This window comes from Canis lupus, chromosome 31 (assembly GCF_003254725.2).
Source record: "Canis lupus dingo isolate Sandy chromosome 31, ASM325472v2, whole genome shotgun sequence".
NCBI classification, from domain to species: domain Eukaryota; kingdom Metazoa; phylum Chordata; class Mammalia; order Carnivora; family Canidae; genus Canis; species Canis lupus.
The window spans coordinates 27,661,799-27,680,630 of NC_064273.1; the positions used below are offsets into that span (position 1 = coordinate 27,661,799).

The window sequence follows — 18,832 nt, forward strand, 5'->3', positions numbered from 1 at the left end:
GGCTCGCCCGCTTCTTAGGAGGAGCGGACACCTCCCGGCAATCCCCACCCGGCCGCGGTGAGGAGGAGCCCACGGGGACCCGCCTCCCGCCCCCGGCGGCCCTCCCGAGGCTTCCCGGCAGGTGCGTTCCCCCGAGGGCGCGCGTTTCGGGGTGTGGCGGCTGCACACTCACAGTTCTTGACCTGAGGGCTCCCTGACGCTGCGGATAACAGAACTTGCTGGACAAGCAGTGGGATTCGATGCTTTCTTGGCTTTTTTGTGGCCCTGCAGGTCGGCGGGGCTGGGGGCAGCCCCCGGCTAAATGCCAGGTGGCCTTGGGCGGGAGGTCTTACCCCACCCCACCCCCGCGCACCTGGCCCGAGGGTCGTGCGGGCGCCCCTAACGCTGGCTCCAGTTTCTGTCACAGCCCAAACCAGACGGCGTGTCGCCCCGCACTGGCCTCCGTCCGTCCCATTCTTCCCCAAACTGATGGGAGGACGTGAACCCTTCCGGCCATGCAGGTGCGAAGAGACTTTAACTTCTGGAAAACCCTTCATTCGTGGGCAGAGCAGCAACTTCCACGTCTAAGTTCCCGTTCTTGAAATCGAGTTGGCAGAGCCAGCCCTACGCAGTCTGGGGGCTGCCCTGAGCTGAGAAAGTGATGCATTGCTTCGGCTCAGGGCGTGATCCTGGAGTCCTGGGATGGAGTCCCACATCGGGCTCCCTGCATGGAGCCCGCTTCTCTCTCTGCCTGTGTCTTTAACTCTCTGTGTGTGTGTGTCTCTCATGAGTAAATAAAATCTTTAAAAAGAGAAAGAAAAACTACTTTGACGGGGGAGGGGACAAGGGCAGGGAGTACTGTGTTTTGTAAGATGTCAATGACTTGAAAAGCAGCATTGAATGCTTTGCAATAAAATAGAGGTTTAAATAAGCAAAAACAGACCGTCCCATTTCTTAATTCGACTTCATCAATACTTGGTTATGATTGATATGTGTTCAAATAAATGATGAGCCAGCTCATTAAATGGGTAATTTCGTGATTCCTGGAATTCTCTGTGAGATTGTCTCCTACTCTGAGATAATACTGCCCTGTGTTCCATAAACAGATGTGTGATGAGCATCCATGGTACCTTCTGTGGCCTGTTGGGATTTAGAGTCTCTAACAGAAAAAGCCCAGGGTGTTGACCCTGAACTGACTCAGACCGGGCAAGACTATGGTACTGGTGGAAATGCTTATGTTAGAGGCAGACTCCCTCCATCTTAAGAGATTTGAACTGATGCAGCAGTATTAAGAGATAAGGATATACCCAAAATTCAAGCTGTAAAGGACAACGTTCCCATTAGTAAAGACAGAGGCTTAATTCTGACTCATTGTCCACACTGGTTCTCTCCTATAGTTAATTGTCAACCACCAACTTTGTTTGCAACCAGGGTGGACCAAAGGGCAGCAGGGAAAGGTAAGAAACAATCAAAATCCCTGTATCCAGTTGCTGCCTGTATGACCTTGGACAAACTATCATCTCTCTTTACAAAGACTTAGGGAGGATGAGGGAACTTGCCAGTATTATCCAGCTAATAAGTGTTGGAGCCACTCATCCAATTTATCCTAACCCCAGTTACTATCTTCAGTTTAAAAACAAAACAGATTATCCCAGCCTTATCCAGAGACATACCTGTTGAGGCATGGCTCAGAAGCATGGATGAATGCTTCAGACTCAGCCTGATGCCACGAATCATTGATGCCAGTAGGCTAACCCCACTTGTTCAGTTATCAGGCTTACCAAACAACTTCCAGGTAGTGACATGGCTTTCTATATTAAAGGCCTGCATGGAGAGAAAGGGCTTTATTTGCTCCAGAGAACATTCTATATTGATGATAAATACAACTCTATTCTCATGGCATCCTAAGCTGGTATCCATTTGGGGGTCTTTGCAATTGCTTTTTCCTCTGAAACTCTACCAGGATCTCACATGACTCATACTTTGATTTCATGTGGGCTCTTCCTATCCATCTTTCCCCTTCTTCTCCTCCTCCTCTATTTTCCTTTATTGCCTTTAATATCTACTGGTGACATTAGATATTCATCTTGTTTGTCAAACTTCTTTATTAAAATGTTCACTCTGTAATGGCACAGGACAAAGTTCCGTGCTTCATTCTTACTACCTAGAACAGATTTGGTACATCACAAGGCTCAATAAATAGTTGTTGAATAGGTAAATGTCTTGGTTAATGTCAGTCTATTATAAAAGGTTGTCTTTTGGATCAAAATGCCTCAGGATGCAGGTTTTTGAGTCTATAAGCCTGTGAACTGGCTTCTGGACTATGGCAGAATTAGCCAAGGGAAATGTTCAAACTCTAATAGCCAACCAATTCAAACCTAGTCACCACACTTTTTATTCACCCCTGTTAAGTGTGTGTGTTTAAATAGAGGTTTAAATGAATATGTCTATTCATTTAAGACTTATTTAAGAGTCTCAAGACTCATACAGACAGCAACTGGATGCAGACTCATTTAAGACCCCTATTTCAGTCTTATAAGTTTAAAGATTTTATTTATGTATTCATGAGAGACACACAGAGAGAGGTAGAGCATCCCAGGATCCCGGGATCACGACCTGAGCCAAAGGCAGATGCTCAACCACTGAGCCACCCAGGTGCCCCTCAATCTTATGTTTAATTTCAAGTTCTGGAAAGGGGTAAAAAGAGAAACTGAATCAGAGCCCATATACAGTTAGTATTAAGCATGTTTATTGCAGTCACTCAGAAGGCAAGAAGTATACATTGCAGTAGAGAAGAAAAAGTTATCAAAATGGTTTACCCTGTGTTATTTCATCTGGATAAAAACTTGTTAATGCAGTCACGTAGAGAGGAGAGATATGGAATTTCTTCATTCTGATACAAGTGTTTATCTCTTTGGTGATGGATGTTTTAGTGTGGCCTTTACCAAGATCAAGACAGTTCCATCATTGGTTTGTTTAGCAGTGAGCAAAATGAAGTATTCTTTCAAAGTCATTATGAATTCAGGTGAAGGACATGGTGTCCGTAAGCTAGAAAAGATAAGTAAACCTACAGTTTCTCAATTCAAGTCAACAAAGCACCAATATCCACCAATATTTGCTATATGCATTGCATTATACAACTGACTATAATAGATTCAAAAACGTGTAGCACAGTATGCCTACCCACAAGGGGCTTACAGTAATCACTGAGAATATGACACACCTGGCAAGTTCAACAGCAATAAAGAATTTAGCCAAGAACCCAAGGTGATATGTTATAGGGCCTTGTGATAAGTACAAATGAATGATTTGACAAATAGTCACATCACATTAGCATGATCCAAGTTAGAGCACTGTGAGCTTCTTACAAAAATGACAGTAAAGCAGAGAAGAAAACAGAAGCATGAAACTTGCCTTCTTTTCCTCTCTGAGGCAAAATTGAAGAAAAGTCCAATATGGAATAAGTGAGCTGTAAGCGTGAAGCCAGTCTTGATAAGAGTTCTGACATAGATGAAGTTTGTGTTTTGAATCTCTCAAGTCCAGTCTCTGCTCACTCATCACCCTCCACACCTGCATGCACACATCCTTGCCGCCCCTATCTTCCCAGAGCCCCAGCTGGAGCAGCTCTCCCAGAGCTCATCTCCCTGCAAAACGCCCCTCCAGAAGGATTCATTTTTGTGGTTCCCTCCCTTTGTTAGTTCTCCTTCTTCCCCATCCTTCCTCCATAACTTGTTCCCTTACAAAAGTATTTTTAGCCAGCCACCAGAAAATAGAGAACTCTGATCAATTCACCATTAGATGTTGGAGAATAATAGCAGTTTGTAGCCAACCTGTGAAAATATTTTTATACTTTAAAAGAGGACGCTTGGAGATCACCACCCCCAAAATGAATTTCTAGTAATTGTGACATTGCATGGGAATGGGAATGGGGCTGGTGGAAAATAAAGAGGTCATGGATTGGGACAAGAGGAGTCTTTGAACATTGTGCGTGAATCTGCCTGTGAATTCCAGACATTATCCCATGTCACATTTTATAAATGGGGAGCATGAATCAATTTTTAAAAATACACCTCCAAGTCCATTCAGGAAGTATGCACTGATCCTGCTAGGACAATGCATACAAGAGCCATGTCCTCCATAAATATGTGTTATGTTGGTGACTAGGATCTTAGGCCAGACCACTCAAAGCACTAGGTTATTGAATTGACAGCCCTATTTTTTGAACAGCAAAAGGTAGCAAAATCCATACCCAGTTTATATAGTAAAATATCAAATGATACATTTCAAAGATATAATAGAGACCAGTCTACCATCTTATCATTGTGCAGAAATGGGAGAAAATTTAGAAAATTTGAGTAACAATGCATTCAAATTGATAGATAGCAAGAGAACTTTACATCTAGAGAGAATACATATTCTTTTGAAATAATAGGAAAGTCATAAAAATTGACCACATTTAGGCCAAAAAAGGAGGCCCCAATAAATTTTAAAAAAAATCAACATTTGCAGACCATGTTCTCTGACCACCAAGCTATAAAATTGAACCTTAATAGTAAGAGGATAGGTTTTAGGGGCACCTGGGTGGCTCAGTGGTTGAGTGTCTGCCCTTGGCTGAGGGCATGATCCCAGGGTCCTGGGATCAAGTCTTATATCGGGTTCCCTGTGGGGAGCCTACTTCTCTCTCTGCCTATGTCTCTACCTCTCTCTGTGTGTCTCTCATGAATAAATAAACAAAATCTTTAAAAAAAATAGGAGGGTAGGTTTTTTATTTTTTTTTTATTTTTATTTTTATTTATTTATTTATTTATTTATTTATTTATTTATTTTGAGGGTAGGTTTTTTAAAATTCCATAAGGCTGGGGGTTGGGGGGAATCTTCTACTAAATTAATCTTTGGAAAGCATACAGGAAATTATGAATGATTTGGAATGCAGCAAAAGGAACACTTTATATAGCAAAATCTATGGGGCAACACTAGGAGGAAAATTTAGAGCTTAAAATACTTTTATCAGAAATCAAGAAAGGTTGAAAACAAATGAGCTAATAGTACATGTTCCAAATCAAGAAACTGGAAAAAAGTACGACAGAAATAACCCAAAGAAGTAAGAAGGGAAAAGAAGCAAAGACAAGGAAAGAAATTGACTACAAAGAGAATGAGGAGACAACAGTAATGACAACAACTAAAGACCATCCAGAAACCAAAAGCTGTTTGTTCTTGTTTTTTAGATTAAGTAAACGAATCTGTGGCAGGATTTTAAATAATAAAGAATATTATGAACAACTATTCTCAAAAACTTTCAAAACTAAAAGAAACATATATATTTCTGGAAAAGGGCAAAAAGACCAAAATTGGCACAAAGGGCATCAGAAAATTGGAATAGAACAGTGATCATTACATAAAATGATGTGTTAATCAAACTTTTCCCAAGATACAGATTATTTTTCTAGGTGAAGGCTAGTAATCTTTTAGGAAACAGATAATCTCTATCTTACTCAGTTTATTCCATGAAAGATGTAGGAAAGAAAACATCCTAATATCTTGTATAAGGCTAATAGAACTTAAATACAAAACTAGCTAAGGATAATATAAAGTAAGAAAGTGATAGGCTTATTTCACTTATGGACATAAATATGTGTAAATTAAATATTAGCTAACCTGAACCAACACTGTACTTAAAAAACAAGAAATACAAGGTTTAATATCATGTCTATGTCACTCACTACAGTAATGGATTAAAGCAGAAAAACCAATTACTATCTCTTTTTTTTTTTTTTTTTTTTTTTTTTAAATTTTTATTTATTTATGATAGTCACAGAGAGAGAGAGAGAGGCAGAGACATAGGCAGAGGGAGAAGCAGGCTCCATGCACCGGGAGCCTGATGTGGGATTCGATCCCGGGTCTCCAGGATCGCGCCCTGGGCCAAAGGCAGGCGCCAAACCGCTGCGCCACCCAGGGATCCCAATTACTATCTCAATAGATGGAAAAAGACATCTGAGGGGGTGCGTGGGTGCCTCAGTTGGTTAGGTGCTTGCCTTCAAGCTCAGGTCATGAACCCGGGGTCCGGGGATCCAGTCCTGCATGGAGCCCTTTGCTCAGTGAGGAGTCTGCTTCTCCCTCTCCCTCTGTTCCGCAACCCCCCAACTTGTGCTCTCTCTCTCTCTCTCAAATAAATAAATAAATAAATAAATAAATAAAATCTTTAAAAAGGCATTTGAAGAAATATTTACGATTTTTAAAACTCACGTAAAACTAGGAATAGAAAAAACTTCCTTAACTTGATAAAGACTGTATGTACCTGCAGCAGCCACCATATGTAATGGAAAAACTGTAGATGCATTTGAATTGTGAATGAGAACAATAGAAAAGACAGGGATGCTCACTATCTGTGCTACTATCTATTCATACACGTCTTGAGTAATGAGATGAGTCAAGACAAAAAGATATGAAAGAATTAAAAGAGATAAAACTGTCATCTACTTAGAAAATTCAACAGAAACACAAACTAGAGTTGCACAAGATTGTCACATGTGAGATCAAATCACCAAGTCAGTGTCATCACCTCTACTTTAGCAAGAGCTAATTTAAAAATATAGTAGATAAATCACTAAACTCTACCTATGAAACTAATAATACACTATATGATAATTGATTGAACTTAAATGAAAAATAAATTAAGATACATAAAAATGCCCCTTTATCAAAAAAAGATAGTAGGAAACAAGACACCATTCACAAAGAGAGAGAAAACCAGTGAATTATCTCAGAACTAAAAAATATTGTAGAGTATGGTTAAGGAGAACATTTTTAAAGAGATCTGACTTAATAAAGGGACATATGTTTGTAGAAGAATGTCTTCGTGTTGTCGTTCTGTTAACTCTTCCTAAATCAACCTATATCACCACTGCCATTTCAATCAAAATTAAGAAACTCAAAAAAATCATGATAACTTTGTAGGAAAAAAAAAGGTCTATGAATGATTAAGTCAACAAGAATAATGGGGTCTTCCTTATCATGCATGAAGACATAGACAAGGTTTTAATAAATTATACTGGTAATGGTAAAAGACTAGATAAATAGCCTAGTGAAACAGAATACAAACTCAAAATCAGACCCATGTTATGGAAGTATGGGTTAAAGACTCCAAAATTGTTTTTCATGTATCCTGGGTTGAACAAAATCCAATCAATGGATGGGGGATGATGCGGACCAGCCTTCTCACTGTTGGAGAGGAAAGTTATATAAAACCAAGACGGTTGGGGTAAAGTGAACCCTGTGGGACTGGATTAGCATTAGAGAAGCCAGTATGATCTCATGTTTAGCCTAATATAAACTTAATATAAACTAGCTTAATATAAACTAAGATGGGTAGATACAGACATAAGTGTGCACATGTTTTCTACCTGGGTTAGTACATATGCATTCATATTTTAGTTCTGTTCACTGATGGGGCCTAAAAGTAGTGACACGCCAGTAGTAATTAGCACACCCAGTGCCCAGATCTTGGTTTTTAATATCATTATCGGGTAAAAGGAACCATGACTCCTTGCAGAAATGGCTGATTCTAAGGTTGGGACAGAGCACACATAAAATGAGCCTGGAGCATCTTGTAGTACTATAAAGTACAAAACTCTGGAGAAAAAAAATAGGGAGGAGGAATATGTCAAAGGGGTATAGGGAACCAACCTGAAATAATTCTTAATGGAACAGTCTGAAGGACAAAATAATGAACATTGTATTCAATGATCATCTACGGTATAAAATAAATATATAAGTAAGTCTATGCTGATATAAAAAAATGATTGCACAAATAAATAAACAGGAGAAAATCTTCCTTACAAAGTAAGTTTTCTTACAAATCTTTCTTACAAAAGTAATCCAAATAATATATGTAGATATTCCCTGCTCCAAAAAATGGAGCTTAATTCACACACATGCACACACACACACACACACACACCAGTGTAGACTTAGTAACTTCCAAAGATTAGATTAGGAAAGAAGAAAACTGGTGAGTTATAGTGAAGAAACATGGCCAACACTATCTTAGCTGAATGGTCAAGGTTAACATCAGTGGTGATAAGTTCCATTGTTATCATGTACCTTTGATGTGATAGGATGAGAAGGATATCACCTCTGTAGTATCCTTCCCCAAATCCATAACCCCAGCCCAGTCACATGAGAGATGCCAGACAAACCTAAATCAAAGGACAGTAAAAAATACATCATGTATACTCTTTAAACTGTCAAGGTCATGAAAAACAAGGAAAGACTTGGAAACTGTTACAGATCAGATGAGCCCAGGGAGACATGACAACACAATGCTCTGTGATACCCTGGACTGGATCCTGGAACAGAAAAAGGACCCCAGGGGAAAACCTGGTGAACTGCAAATAAAATCTGGGCTTTACTTAACAGCAGTGTACCAATGAAGTTTCTTAGTTTTAATAAATTACCATGTAAGCATGAAAGGTACAGATATTAGAGGAAACTGGGTGAGGGTGTACAGAATCCCTCACTTTTTTACTTTTCTGTAAATCTGGAATATTCCAACATAAAAGTTTATTTGAAACAAAGATCTATGCATATATAGCAACTTGATGTACAGTAAACATGGCACCCCTTTTTTTGTGATGGATTTGCCATCAGAGCAGGTGTCATGAAAACCACTGCTGCATCTAAGTCAAATGGGAAAGGAAAGATTCATATCAACATTGTTGTCACTGGACATGTAGATTCAGGCAAGTGCACCACTACTGGCCATCTGATCTACATGTGAGGTAGGATGGACAAAAGAATCACTGAAGAATTAAAGAGGAGGCTGCTGAGATGGGGAAGGGGCCCTTCAAGGATGCCTGGGGTTTGGATACCTTGAAATCTGAACATAAGCTAGTGTCACCATCGATATCTCCCCATGAAAACTGGACACCAGAAAGTATTGTACGACCAGCTTTGATACCCCAGGACACAGAGACTTTATCAAAAACATGATCACAGCACATCTCAAGATCTCAAGCACATCTGTACTATCTTGATTGTTGCAGCTGGTGTTGGTGAATTTGAAGCAGCTATCTCCAAGAGTGGGCAGACCCATGAGCATACCCTCTGGCTTACATGCTGGGCATGAAACAACTAATTATTGATATTAACCAGATGAATTTCTTCAGCCAGAAAAGGTTTGTGGAAATCATTAAGGAAGTCAACACCTAAATTTTAAAAAGTTGGCTACAACCCTGACACAGCAGCATCTGTGCCAATTACTGGAATGGTGACAACATGCTGGAGCCAAGTGCTAACACGCCTTGGTTCAAGGGATGGAAAGTCCCCCATAAAGATGGCAATACCAGTGGAACCATGCTACCTGAGATTCTGAATGGCATCTGCCACAACTCATCCAACTGGCAAGCCCTTTCATCTGCCCCTCCAGGATGTCTACCATATTAGAGGTATTGGTACCTTTCCTGTGGACCCAGAAGAGTCTGGTGTTCTCAAACGTGGCATGGTGGCAACTTTGCTCCAGCCAACATTATAATTGAAGTCAAGTGTGTTGAAATGCACTATGAAACTGAGAGAATCTCTTCCTGGGGACAACGTGGACTTAATGCCAAGAACGTGTCTATAAAAATGTTCATCATGGTAACCTGTCTGGTGACAGCAAAAATGACCCACTAATGGAAGCAGGTGATTGCATGGCTCCGGTGATTATCTCAAACCACCTAGGCCTCATCAGTGCTGGCTATGCACCTGTGCATATTGTCACATAGCTCACACTGCTTACTGAGCTGAAGGAGATTGATTGTTGTTCAAGGAAGAAGCTTGAGGATGGCTCTAAATTCTTGAAAGCTGGTGATACAGTGATGCAGCCATTGCTGATATGGTCGCTGACAAACCCATGTGTGTAGAGAGCTTCTCTGACTATCCTCCTCTGGGTTATTTTGGTGTTCCTGACATGAGACAGAGTTGATGTGGGTGTCATCAAAGCAGTGGCCAAGAAAGCTACTGCAGCTGGTAAGGTCATCAAGTCTGCCCAGAACACTCAGAAGGCTAAATGAATATTATCCTGAATACCTGCTACCCCTGTCTTCATCAGTGGTGGAAGACTGGTTTCCAAACTGTTTGTCTCAATTAGCCATTTAGATTTCTTTAAAGATTTTATTTATTTGAGAGAGAGAAAGCACAAGCAGGGGAGGGGCAGAAGGACTCCCCACTGAGCAGGGAGCCCGATACAGGGCTTGACCCCAGGACCCTGAGATCATGACTTGAGCTGAAGACAGATCTGCAACCAACTGAGCCACCCAGGCACCCTTAGCCACTTAAATTTAATAGTAAAAGGCCCCTTAGTGATAATAATATGTCATAAAATCTCCAAAAGGAAGGGAGAATGTTTTATAGAACATTTGTGGGGCGGGGGGAGGCAGGGGGAGAAGTAGAGGGAGAGAGTTTTAAGTAGTTTTTATTTTTATTTTTTTAAGTAGTTTTTAGAACCAGTACTTTTTAATGGAAACAACTGTACCAAAAATCTGTCTCAGAATTGTCCTTAACACCACTAAACTATACACTTAAAAATGGTTAAAATGGTAAATTTTATGTTACGCATATTTGACCACAACAAAAAATTATTTTTGAAATTTGTGGGCTCCTGTCACCATTACGAAGACATAAATTGAGATTCTCACCTACAGAGGGTGCCACTGACAGTTCCTAGTGGCATTTCCTTGCCTGGTGTGCAGGACTTGGACCTTCTGAAACTCCAGCTATCTCCCTTCCCCAGAGCCTGTGCAATAGTCCTGGGCCTCTCAGTCAATCTCTCACCTTCCTGAGGCTTTGGCTGAAGGGTATTTACTGTTGTTGACCAATGGGAAGCCAACTGGGCATATACATGACCATCCTCTTTTCTTCTTTAGAGGAGAGATGAAGTCACTAGAAGGGGTAGTGCCGTGCATACATACAATGGAATGTTATTCAGCCTTGAACAAGAAAGTCTTTCTCTTGGGAATGAACTTTAAAAAAAAGGGCAGCCCGGATGGCTCAGTGGTTTAGCGCCGCGTTCGGCCCAGGGCCTGATGGTGGGGACCTGGGATCTAGTCCCACATCAGGTTCCCTGCATGGAGCCTGCTTCTCCCTCTACCTGGATCTTTGCCTCTCTCTCTCTCTCTCTCTCTCTCTCTCTCTCATGAATAAATAAATAAAATCTTAAAAAATAAAATTTAAAAAAATTTGGTACATATTCATAACGGCATTATTCACAATATCCAAGAGGTGGAAGCAACCCAAGTGTCCAGTGACAGGTGACCGGGCAAACAAATGTGATCTAGCCATACAATGGAATATTATTCAACATCAGAAAGGAGGGACATTCTGACACTTGCTACAACATGAATGAATCTTAAGGACGTTTTGCTACGTGAGATAAGCCAGTCCCAAAAGGACAGATACTGTATGATTCTATTTTATGAGCATCTGAAGTAGTTAAACTCATAAAGACAGAAAGTAGAATGGTGGTTGTCAGGCCCTGGGAAGAGAGGAGAATGGGAAGCTAGTGTTTAGTGGGTACAGAGTTTTGGTTTTGCAAAATGAAAAAGGTCTAGAGGTGTCTAGTGGTGATGCTTGCACAGCAAAGTGAATGTACTTAATGCCACTGAACTATCCGCTTAAAAATGGTCAAGAGGTTAAATTTTATGTTATGTGCATCTTATGACAACAAAAGTAATTTATATCTGTCTGTACCTAAGCATATTTCTATATCTGGAGCATCAAGCCTTTGAGGATTTGAAGAGCTGGCATCAGATTTGGCTGCTGCCATTTTGGAAGAAAGTTCTTTCGGGTCCCAAGAACTCAGGTATATCACACAGGGTTGGGGGACTGGGACGTTTCTGGGCGGAGGAAGAGGGCGATGGGGTGAGCCAGGCCCGAGGAGACTGACAGTGGACCAGAGGTGGGGAGAGAAAGGGGATATTCAAAAACCAGGACTGGGGAGAGTGTCCTAACCAGTTCACAGGAAAAGGAAAACAAAATTCCACCAGGGGGCCAGGACTACTGTCCTTGACATGAATACGTTGGAAACTACTTTCATCACTACCTAAGGATGGAAAGTGTATTTAATCACAAAGAAATTCCCAAGGGGACATCTGGGTGGCTCAGCGGTTGAGCATCTGTCTTCAGCTCAGGTCCTGATCCCAGGATCCAGGATCCAGGATCGAGTCCCACATTGGACTCCCTGCTTCTTCCTCTGCCTATGTCTCTGCCTCTCTGTCTCTGTGTCTCTCATGAATAAATAAATAAATCTTAAAAAAAGACATTCGCATGGGTTCAGATGGAAGTCAAACACTGTCTCATGCTCAATAAATAATAATATTAATATGCTCAATAATAATAATATTGGGCATATTTATTAATATAAATAAAATATGGTTATATTTATTATCATTGCTACCATCTATGAGGATTCTACTCTAATCTCTCAGTTATATTAGCTCTAAACGGCACCACCATCCATACACAAGTGTCCACAGCGGCCAAGCTGAGATTCGAACCTCTGTGCCTGAGCTCTGACCACAGAACCCATACAATTAACCATTGCCTACACTGTGCCGGCATGCAGGACAAGCTTGGTTTTCAGAGCTACGTGTGCTTCTTTCCCACATACTACATCCAACAGCTTCCTTCCATCAGCACACATTCCTTTCTGATGGCAGAGAGCTGGGTAAGAAGGGTGCCTGGCCCCCAACAGGGAAGGGAAGCAAGGACAAGAGGGTGGAGAGGAAGTTAGGGGTCCTCTGGAGTAGACGAGGGTGTCTCTCGGGCCGACTCGGTTTTCTGCAGTATCTGCAGAAGGCAGTAGGGAGCAACCTTAGAGCTTCCATGGGAACTCAACACCTTCTAGTCTTGAGGGGGACTCGTCTACTCTCTTTCAGAAACTGAGTTCTGAAAACCGCTTTGAATACTTGGGAATTTTTACACTGAAATCTCCCATGGATCAGAATTTACTCATTCGCAGTGCTCTAAGAACCCCCAGGAGTTTGCTTGCATTGCATTCTTCTTTTAGAAAGGGAAAAATATGATTGACATAGAAGCAAACTGATAGCATGTACAAAAACGAATGAAATTATGAATTTCAGGGAACATCAGGGAATGTCAAGGAATCACATAGATTTAGCCCAATTTCCTGAAATCTTATGTTTAATTTAAATAGGTTATGGGCTTTTAGAGCCAAAATGGACTGTAGAGCCCAAACTTTTCATTTTGCAGATGTGGAAAATGGGGGCAGAGAGGTCAAATGCCCCTGTGTGACAGAGTAGACACTATTGCGCCTGATGCCTTTGACCTTGGATGGACTGCCGTAGACACATCAGTTGGCATATCCTTAAAGGCCACCTTCTGTAGGCTTCTGGGCCAAACATGCCTACACAACCCTCCTAGTGCCCCCCCGCCCAAACCTCCAGTCCTCAGCGAGCAGGCTCTTTGCTATTGATGTGCCTCTTTGGTGCCAGCTCTATAAACAAACCACCATTTGTTGCTTTCTAAAAATAAGCCTTTTTAGCTCTGGACAACATTCGGCCTCAGTCTCCTGAGCTGAAAGGTTGGTTTCTTTGAGGCTGACAAATGGTGGCTTCTGTCTTCTGAGAACGGCTGTAGCCAGTCTTTGTTGAAAGCGCAGAGCTTTACCTTTGGTGGCACAGAAGAAAGGGGTGAGGTGCAGCGCTGGGGTCTGAGCACGCAACAGACTCCAATGTAGGCAGGCTTCCGTGGGGAAGGAAGTAGCCAGGGTGTCAGACAAGGAGGAAAAGAGGAATGTCACTTAGAGCTGAAAGAAGGGACAGGATTGCTTCCAAAGAAGAAAAAAGGCATGGAATTTATAATATCCTGCAAAGGATGCCTCTGACACAGAGCGAATGTGGCAGGTACAGGGGCATTTCTCACACTTGTGTGCAAAGAGGGCCAAGAGCACCCAATGGTGCCATCACCTAAGAAGGGACACTTTTACTCTGTATCGGCCTCCATCCCCAATTTCTGTCTTTGCCATTTAAGAAAGCTTCAGATGTTGCTACAGATGATCTGTGTGAGTTTGTCTCATAGGTTTCCACATCTGAGACAAAGAGTTAGCGGTAGCACCACGGCCAGCTTCACGGGCATGTGACCTGTGCAGTCGCTCAGGGCCACATGCTCAAAGAGCCCACGCTTGGTTTATTTTTTATTTTTTATTTTTTATTTATTTATGATAGTCACAGAGAGAGAGAGAGAGAGAGGCAGAGACACAGGCAGAGGGAGAAGCAGGCTCCATGCACCGGGAGCCCGATGTGGGATTTGATCCCGGGTCTCCAGGATCGCGCCCTGGGCCGAAGGCAGGCGCCAAACTGCTGTGCCACCCAGGAATCCCCCACGCTTGGTTTAAATGCTTTGCTGCTGTTGTCTCGAAATTCTTAATTATTATTACTTTTTAAAAGATTTTATTTGTTTATTCATAAGAGACACACAGAGAGAGGCAGAGACATAGGCGGAGGGAGAAGCAGACTCCCCGAAGGGAGTCCAATTGTGGGGCTCGATCCCAGGACTCCGGGATCATGCCCTGAATCAAAGTCAGATGCTCAACCACTGAGCCACCCAGGTGCCCCAATTCTTAATTATTTTTGAACAAAAACCCCAAATTTTCATTTTGCACTAGGCCAGTGAATTGTGCAGCTGGTGCTGGTTAGCCCCTATCTCAAAGGGTTGCTGAGAGTGGTGACACTTTAGGAGCTGTAGTGTTTGGCTCATCCTCACCAGACTGTACCTGCTTCAATTCCATTCCCTGCAGTCGTGCCGAGTAACCAAGTGGCTATAATGGGTCGTGATTTTTAAAATTCCATCACAGGAGAAAGAGTTCAGGGGGGGAACTGTCTTGGTGGGAAAGGTCATTTCTCTTCATGCCCCATGTTGATTTTACAAGAGTTTCCCTCTCTTTGGAGTGTGTGCTTTCCTCTTAGTTCCTCACCCTAAGAGCTTTTATGGTGGCTCAAAGTTGAGGCATTCAACTATATAATATTTAGAGAGAGGGAAATGGGGGCTAGGCAGTAACTGCTTTCCATTTGGTTGGGGACACAAAGGAACTTGGAAGTGTGGAATCCAGAGAGGGAGATAAATGGAATTCTTTAATTTTCTTGCAAGATGCCAAGTATTTTTTAAAGATTTTATTTATTTATTCATGAGACACACACAGAGAGGCAGAGACATAGGCAGAGAGAGAAGCAGGCTCCTCACAGGGAGTCTGATGTGGGTCTTGATCTTGGGTCCTGGGATCACCATCTGAGACGAAGGCAGATGCTCAACCACTGAGCCATCCAGGTGTCCCAAGATGCAAAAATTCTTAAAGAGATCAGATTAGGACTAAAATGTGGCTTCACAGCAAGTAGTGGAGGGGCAAAGAGGAGGGCAGCTGAGAGTTGTCCTTTGGGTTCCTCTCCCCTGTGTCCAACAACAGCCTAGCCACCCAGCACCGTCCATCCTCCCCAGTGCCCAATCCAGTTTGACCACTTGCCCCTTTTCTCTGGACCAGCAAAGCCCCAGCTCAAAGCACAGCCATAGCCTCCTGGCTACGCTCCCCCCACCCCCCCAGTCATCTTCTTGGACCTACTCAGATGTTGTTATTGTTTGATTAAGAAAAAATCAGCTTTATAGAGATATAATTCACGTACCACACAACCGACCCACTTAAAGTATACAGTTTGATGGGTTTTGGAATACTACGTTACTAATTTTGTGAAGTTGTAAAAACCTATAGCATTTGCCATTTTAAGTGTACAATTCAGTGGTGTTAATTAGATTCATGATGCCGTGCAACCCTCACCACTATTTCCAGAACTTTTTCATTACCCCAAACAACAGCTCTGTACCCATTAAGCAAGATCCTTCATTCCCTTGGGACACCTGGGTGGCTCAGTGGTTGAGCATCTGCCTTTGACTCAGGTCGTGATCCCAGGGTCCTGGGATGGAGTCCTGAATCGGGCTCCCTCCAGGGATCCTGTTTCTCCCTCTGCCTATGTCTCTGCCTCTCTCTGTGTCTCTCATGAATAAACAAATTTTAAAAAATCCTTCATTCTCTCTTCCTCTAGCTCCTAGTAACCTCTAATCCACTTTTTGTCTCTATGTGCCTTTTCTAGATACTTCATATGAGTGGAATCATACAATATTTATCATCTTGTGCCTGGCTTATTTCACCCAGCATAAAGTTTTCAAGACTCATCCATGTTGCAGCATATATCAGAAATCATTCCTTTTTATGAGTGAATACAAGTCCACATTTAGTTCATCCACTCATCTGAGGAGGACTACTTGGACTGTTTCCACCTTGGGGCTATTGTGAATAATGCTTCAGTGAATATTGGCTTCCAAGGACCAGTTTGAGTCTCTGCCTTCACTTCTTTTCGGTATAAAAATCCTTGGACTCACCTTTGACCCCTTTAGTCCAGTGACACTCAGCAGCCAGACCAATCCTCTACCAACATACAGATGATCATTTCACTCATCTGCTACCAATCTTTTGGTGGCTTAAGATAAAGAAGGGAAAGCTCACAAGGTCTCAGGGTAAAGATGGAAGTGCTGAGCACAGTGCTCTCCGTATCTCTGAGCTCTGGCTGACAACTTCACATCACCAAGCCTTGCCCTTTGATTTCTGTCCTGTTCACTGTAGACTTTTCTCCATTCTTCTATGGAACCACGCTCCTTTGGATTTCACACATGCTGGTCTTTCTTTCTTTCTTTCTTTCTTTCTTTCTTTCTCTCTTTCTCTCTTTCTCTCTCTCTTTCTTTTTCTTAATTTTAAGTAGGCTCCAACACAGGGCTTGAACTTATGACCATGAGATCGAGACCTGAGCTGAGATCAAGAGTCAGATGCTTAACTCACTGAGCCACCCAGGCACACCACTGATCCCTTTTTCTAAAATGTTCACCCTCCCAAACACCTAGCTTTGGCTAGTTTTTGCTTGGTAAACTCCTTCCATCTTTCCTATCCATCTTACCTTTAAAACAAAACACAGGAACAGACCACCAAACTGGAAAGAGACTCATACACCCAGAGCACAAATGAGTGGTGGCCAGAAGGGAGGAAGCTGAGGGGATGAGAGAAGTCGGTGAGGAGGATTAAGAAGTACAAACTTCCAGTTATAAAAGAAATCAGTCATGGAGATGAAAAGGACAGCAAAGGGAATAGAGTAAATAATATTGCAACAACAAATGGTGACAGATGGTGTCTACACTTAATTGTGCCCAGCATGTTGTAATATAAAGAATTGTCCCATCACTATGTTGTCCCCCTGAAACTGATAAAACATGGTATGTCAACTAGACTCCAACAAAATAAATTTTTTTAATTTAAAAAGTCCCTGACACCTCCCTCCCTTCCACTCGGCTACCCAACACTTTGGCTCTGCGGTCCCTTTTAGTTTATGATTCTCCAGTCACTGTCTTCCTGTCTGTGATAATGACTAATATTGACCGAGCATTTACCAGCTCCAGGCCCTGTCCTACCCACGTCACCTGTATCAACTAATTAAAGTGTCACAAGCCTGAGATTTTACAGAGAAGGAAACCAGGGGAGTGCACAGTTAGCAACGGAGCCCACACTGGCATGTGGAAGCCAGCTTATGCCTACACTACAGGACAGTAGAGACTGCCCCCAGTCCTGTTGGAGCAAGGCCCCTTTCCTGTCCCAGCCCCTGCAGCCCCCGCAGCCCCAAGCACACACCAGTTCATACCTAAACCACATGGGATGAGGGGCCTGATATTTCAGCAAACGTTACTTACTTACTGGCTCCTAAGTGCTAGCCATCCTTACCTACCTTCCCAATCTCAGTTTCCCAGACCTAAAAAGCGCACACTAATATGTCCAAAAGTTATTGAGAAGGTTGAGGCCTAGCTTTAAGATTAAAAAAATATATATATTAATAATCTCCACACCCCACATAGGGCTTGAACTCACAACCTAGAGACCCGAGAGTCGCGTGCTCTAACCACTGAGCCAGCCAGGCGCTGGGAGGAGGTTGAGTATTTTTAATGTGGATTTTAAAATTCATCGTGTCTGGGGTTTAGCCTTTGCCACCTCCACCGACAGACACAGAGGAAGGCGCCAGAAATACCAGCAGCTCCGAGCTTGCCCCTGCTGGAGCACCAAGTCCGGCGGGCCCCTGGGTCCTCGCGGCGCACCTGTACGGGGGTCCCACAGGTAAGTCTGGGTGTCCCGTCCCCAAGCCAGTGCAGTGGGGAGCCGGCTGGGGCAGTGCGCCTGGTCCCGCCCTTGGGCCTCATTATCTACGTTTCCGCGTCAGGCCCGCCGAGAACTTGGCAGAGCCTCCCCGCGGTGTTCGGGAACACTTTGTGCCGAGCGCCCTCCGGCCCGGCCCTCCGCCCCGCCGCCGGCGCCGCCCGGCCGGGACGCTCGCGGGGTCCGCAGGGGCCCCCCGGTTCCCGTACCCCGCGCGCTCCCACGCACTTGTCGGCTGCAGCCCCGAGCCCGCAGGCCGGGCCTGGGTCACACCGCGCGTAATCGAGAGGTTCAGAAAGATGCGGTGGCCCATTTTAAAACAAAAGCCCGATTATTAGCGCTCGGTGCCACTTCTGCCCGGCCGGTGTCAGATCCTCGGAGCGAGCGCAGCCGACAACCAACCAGGACGCAAAGGAAGCGTAGTGGGCGCAAGAAGAAAAGAAACCGGCCGGCTGTGGCCTGAAACCGTCTGACCCGCTTTGAATCCCCCCCCCTACGGTCCTCCCCCCACCCCGCTTCCCCTCGAACCCTTTCTGATTCGCGTCCTGGCTGCGTGGGCTTGGGCAGAGCGCGGGGGCCTCAGTCTCCCCCTCCGTGCAATGGGGATAACTGTGCGCGCTT

The 18,832-nt window shown here is 43.4% G+C and overlaps 1 protein-coding gene and 1 pseudogene across 1 annotated transcript in view; both read left to right on the top strand.

Moving 5' to 3' along the window:
* Positions 1 to 9,090: 9,090 nt before the first annotated feature.
* LOC118352969 (elongation factor 1-alpha 1-like) lies at positions 9,091 to 10,028 on the top strand (annotated as a pseudogene).
* Positions 10,029 to 18,069: 8,041 nt separating this feature from the next.
* EVA1C (eva-1 homolog C) overlaps positions 18,070 to 18,832 on the top strand; it is a 79,736-nt gene continuing 78,973 nt past the window's right edge. Inside the window, exon 1 of the mRNA XM_035709458.2 lies at positions 18,070 to 18,172. The gene's annotated coding sequence lies outside the window, so the exon portion shown is untranslated. The remainder of the gene's footprint in view (positions 18,173 to 18,832) is intronic.